Source organism: Phyllostomus hastatus, unplaced genomic scaffold, assembly GCF_019186645.2.
Source record: "Phyllostomus hastatus isolate PE091 unplaced genomic scaffold, TTU_PhHast_1.1 phas_contig_40, whole genome shotgun sequence".
In the NCBI taxonomy this organism is placed as follows: domain Eukaryota; kingdom Metazoa; phylum Chordata; class Mammalia; order Chiroptera; family Phyllostomidae; genus Phyllostomus; species Phyllostomus hastatus.
Genome location: NW_025333872.1, coordinates 48,754,933 through 48,760,912, shown reverse-complemented (window position 1 = coordinate 48,760,912; position 5,980 = coordinate 48,754,933).

Genomic DNA, 5,980 nt, shown 5'->3' with positions numbered 1-5,980 from the left:
AAACTGCAATCCTGTAAGAGCTGTGATGCAGCAGCAACAGGTGAATTTCCATGAAACAATCTCTGGGTATCTGGGTCTGCATTATTAATTTGATCACATTCAAGCCCATACACTGGCTGTCTCAGTAATTCTGTAAGCCAATTGATACCCTGAAATAAATAATTATTCCATTCCCTGACTAGTATAGAGTGGATTATGTTGCCAGCAACTACACCTTGAATTGAGACAGTAGTTGTCTTAATTTTACTTTTTTTAATCAGTCAATTTTAATGATAGTGGCCATGTAAATTGAGTTGTGGCCTGCAAAAATTACTAAATAATAAAAGAACACTATTAAGAACTGTACTCCAGAGGGGCAGGGTAGAGGGGGGATAAAGGAGGAAAAATTGGGAAAGTCGTGATAGCATAATCAATAAAAAATACTTAAAAAAATAAAAAATAAATGACCTTTATATATGGAAAAAAAGAGAGAGAGGGAGAGAGAGAGAACTGTACTCCAACAAAATTTACAAGGTAAAATCAAAAGTGCAAAGCTGACAAATTAAAATCTAAGTTAAATTTTGATTTGGGCATTTTGCCTTATTTTTTTTTTCCTGTTTAATTTCTATTACCTTTAGGTAGTGAAATTCCAGTCAGATAACCAGAATTCAAGGTCCAAGTCTACTTTTATCAATTATTCAGTCTTGGGTAGGTCATATAATCTCCCCAAGATCCACTTTCTTCGTGGTAAAATGTGAAAAATAACTAACACCTGCTTTGAAGAAGCATTATTATGAGTGACAAATATTGTTATTTAAAAAGTCACTTTAAATGCTTTAAAACAAGGTCAGGATAAACACACACACATATGTATTACATATATGTTCATACATTCAATTGCACATATTCAAATATATGTGTTTATGGTTTATCAACTCTAATTCACTGGAAAAAAATGACCCATGGGTTATTTGTATTTCAATAATGATTCCAATTTGGAGAACTTCCCATCACAGTTTATGATCTCATCTACCATGTGGTCTATTTTCGCTTTCTGCTTGCAACCCATAGAAAGGGTATTATCACTAAACATGGTAGAAAACATAATTAATTCACCAGGAAACAGTTAATTGTTCATGATATTTAATGTCAATCTTTTTCTCAGTTTATCATAACAAGGCACTTCAAAGTGACTGAGCTTTTAAATGTGTGATTATAATTGCATTTATTAAACAATCTATAAGTGTTTACTTACCAATAGAAAAAAAATGCTTGAGTTGGAAAAAAATGAGAAAACGTCAAGATTAACTAAGTACCATGTGAATGGTATTAGATTATGAAAAAAAACCCTTAGAGATCATTTTTTTATTTCCATGTTAATATTCGCTTTTCCCTAACAGTAAATGTCTACAAATGGTTGAAATTAACAATGAAACAAACTGTACATCTTGTGCCTGTACAGAAAAACAATTCTGAAAACCTTAGAAATGTAAACTGCTCATATGTAACCAAAAGAGAATGATTTTTAATCTTTTGTCCAAATTTATATAATTTCTAGAGAAAAGAAAGCATAGTAATGACAATAATTTACAGCTTAATTACACTGAAACCCACTTTAAAAACTGTGTAGGAAAATAGTGATTAGAAATAAAAGTATACTGCTTTTTTTACCAGGGAAACTTCAGCCAAGTGTGGGAGTGATGCCATCCCCTGCTAGTTGTTAACCCAGTGGTAAGTGCCTAGAGATTACTCATTCAACCAATGTGCGGTGAGCCTTTTCCATGTCCCGGACGTAAATGCCAGGGTAAAAGTTGAATAAGTACATGAGTTTTTTGCTCTGTGAAAGCTCACATTCCAGTAGGGAGAGACAGCCAGGATGAATGTAAAGAAGTAAATAATAAAAGTTTAGAGAGTAAAAAATATTTTTAAGAAAATAAAGTCAATAATCACTACAGAGTAACAGGGCAACAGCAGGTAGAAGAGTCAGGGAAAGTTTCTTTTAAGAGGGTGGTATTTGAGATAAGACAAATAACTATGGATGATACATAGTACATTTAATTATTTTCTACTGAGAAATAGCTCTATAGAGGGAAAACTTAAAAACTGATTAAAACCAATTTTACTCAAAAAAATTTGTCTAAGATTTAGACAGAGGTATGAGGAACAATGGCCAAAACTAAATAAGAACATTTCAAAAGCACGCACAAATGTCTAAAGTTCTGATATACGGTCATATTTGCTTGGCCTCTGGAGTCAAATGGACCTGAATTTAAATTCCTCTCTGAAACCATCAACAGAGTGGCCTAGGGCAAGTCACTTCATCTCTCTGACAGTACCTACTTCATAGACTGGTATTCTATGAGAGACATTCTTAGCCTTCATATAAGGTGAAAAACAGTTTATCATACAAAATAGTACCACTGAAAAAGAATGAGAGGGCAGTAAGGCTAATAATGTTTTCAACAAAAAGCAAGTGAAGATCATTTAGACTTTATACAGGAGTCAACAGGAAACTCGAATAAGTATAGGCAGTAAAGTGCTCTTTCCCTATAAACTTCTTTCTGTTGTTCCTCTGGGTATATCTGCAACATATTATACTCTTAGGTCTAAAGTCCCTTGTTCTTCTGGACTAACTTAAAAACACTAGCAGATTCTCACAAATGCAGGCATTTCCCAATTTAACCCCTATGTTGATAACATGATTTTATTTTACTTGGAATGAAAAATAACATTATATGAAAGATCTGACCTCAAAGCATCTTTCCAGACTATATGTATTTAGATTAAGAAAAAGCAACTAGCCCTAATGTTGCAATACCGTATAAAACAATCAATCCCGGCTATTTTGTATTCTGCCTCATTTATCTTTAACACAGCCTATGGCGAAGCTTCACTCGGCAAAAGTTTTAGAAAGCACATTCATCTGCAGTTCTGGGACATAGGGAGGAAAATACTGTGGGGTTTTTTTTTTTTTCATTTTAAAATTAAGGAAATCTGATTTACATGTCACTTAGGAATAAAATAGATACTATTTTAAAAGTTTTATTAAAAATAATTTCTACTACTGTTGGAAATACCTTCCAAATACCCTTGTTAATATCTTCTCAAATTACTACATTGATATTTTTCCAACAGACTACAAACTCAACAGTAAGGAATTATTTCAATACTGTTACCATAATTACTGAGTAATAATGATGAGTAAAGCACTGCTCCAGGGGTCAGAAGGATGAGTAAGGATTCTCAAGGAGTTGACCGTCTTAGTGATAAAGCAGAGAGATCTAGCTGAAACAGCAAGCCTATTTACAGTCCCAGAAAGCTGATTAGGAAAGCAACCCTGCCCATTTAGTTAGTATTTGCTTCACCCTCTCTGAAGGGAGTGTGACAATTAAGTTACCTAAGTGTGGGCTTTAAAGTGCCTCAGACTGAGACCTTAGAGTGAACTCCTGAACCCAAGCTGAAAACCTAGGTCTTAGGACCACTGTACCTACCTTTCTGAAAGCCTTATCAAGGTCTTTACCTTCTCTGGGGGAATTTCAATAGGTGTGTCCCTAAAATGGCCAAGTACACTCTGACACTTCAAACCACAGAAGTGGCTGCAAGACTACTTCTCGTTTTCTGGGTGCACACACATTGTAAACCTTGGCCTTCTCCAGCTGCAACACCTACTGCAAAGGCCACAGCAAATGCCTCTCACTCAGTTTCTTACTCAGCACTGCCACTAGTTTTAGTGTGGAGTAGGGTTAGTGCCATGACTGCAGCTTAAAAAAAAGAAAAAACAAACCTAATTTCTTGCTGGTATTTTAAGAGAATTCTCAATAGATTTTATTGAGGTATAATTTACCAAAAAAGTACCTATTTTAAGTGCACAATTTGATGAATTTTGACAAATTTATACACCTGGTTAACTATCTTTAAATCAGGTAATAAAGTATCTCCATCTTTTGAACACTTGTTTTACTCTTTTCTTAAGATAAATCACTAGGCGCCAGGGTATGAAGGGAGAGGTACATAGATTTTTGTGGTTTTCAGTAGAGATTGCCAGTTGCTTCCAGAAAGCGGCTACAGTACGCTGTGCTCTCAGTTGTGGGTGAGAGTGCTAAAGGTAGATAAGAGGGCACCGCCCTGGTGGCAGCCGGGATGTTCCTGCCCATAAAATCTGAATTTTTATTGAAGTGAGTGAAAGGAGCTTTAAACATGATTTACCTGCTTTGATAAATTACTATAATTGAAACATTACAGAATCCTTAGGAGCAAATTAAAAGTATGTGGGGAATAGAAACTGTTGATATGTGTTTAAGAAGATGGCAATCTAATATAAAAGTTTTAAAATTTTTTTTTTCAAAAATAGCAAAACTATAATTGGGCTAATATCTATGCGTGAGAATTGGTCTTGCAGCAATGCTATTCCAAAGATAGTTGGTAAACCAGTACTACCAGCATTGACTGGGAACTCTTAGGAATGCAAATTCTCAGGGCCCACCACAGACGGGAATCAGCAGAAACCCTTAATCTGTGTTTCAATAGGCCCTCTGGTTGACTCCAATGCATCAACTTTGAAAAAGATACTCTTTGAAGATATTTTTAAAAGAGAAAAAAAATAAAAATCTTTTCCAACATTCAGGAGTAAATACAGCACTCATCAACCACCAAACAGTTTTTCAGTCTTTCCTTTAAACTGTTAGATCTAGGTCTCTTATCTTCTAATACAGTTGAAATTATTTCTAAGATTCTGTCTAGATTTAAAAATTCATGACTACCATATGTAAAATTTTGAATTTGGACTTAAGCAGATATAAAGAAGTCATGAGTCATGATCTTTGACTTCAAAGAGCTTACATTTGGTTGAGCAGGTATAACGTAACTAAACATGTAGGCTCCACTGGTAACATAGAATGATGCAGATAAAAGACCACACAGGTACCAGAGAGAGATGCAGATGGAGGTCATGTAGAGGAGGCAAAGTTCACTGATGGTTTGGGCCCAGAGCTTGGCTTCTTTGAAAAGATGTGACATGAGTTGTGTATCAGAAGTTGTCTGGGTTTTGCATCAGTTAGTGGAAGAAGGAAGCCTGAGAGTTAGAAGGCTACTGGAAACTCACATTCTTTCCATGGTATTTTGTGAAGTATACAATTCTCAAAAGTGGTTCCCTGGTCAGTAGAAAATAATCCACTTGTAGGATGTTTTTTGGAAACCATCTATGCAAATCAGATCACAAGACATATTAAAAGGAAACAAAGTCACTTAAGCAATATGCACCAAAATACCTTTATAGCTGACTGTAAAAAAAAAGTAGACTCAAACTATAATTTTATTCTTCAAAACCTTTTAAATTTACCTGCTCACAGAAAAATAAAACTTGAAAATGTGCATGTTTCTTACAAAAAGAATTGTAGCTAAATGTTTGGCATATTATTTTATAAAAGCTTTGTAATGACCATATTTTCCCATGCCATTTAAAAATCCAAGTATTTAATAATGAGCTAGTTTAATGAAATTCAAAAAACCTTTTGACACTGCTGTGGGACATTAGGCTAGACATATGAAAAAATTACATTCAATAATGTATACAAACCAAACTTGGTGTATTTACCTCATGCAATTCCCAGAATTATCTTCTGTTTCTCTTTAGAGAAATTGCAATGAAATTATAAGTATATGCAGAAAGATCAAGGAAAGTCAAATAAAATATCTAAGAACTTCCCCTTACTAGTAAGAAGGGACACTTTTATGCATAGAAAACTGATATTTTTAATACCATTTCAAATCAATTTGACTGGTCAACTGACTGATTGATAGCTATGAGTTAGCAGTAGTTTTGTAAAATAACTTACTAGTACAGCAAATTTTGCATTTGGTGATATCTTTTACAAACCCCACCTCTCACAGTATGATATTTGCAGGCAAAGGATACTATATAAGCATATATAACAAAATATGAAGTAGAGGTTTTCACTTTCAAGTACATTGAGTCTATTAAATTGACCTATAAGGGTTATGA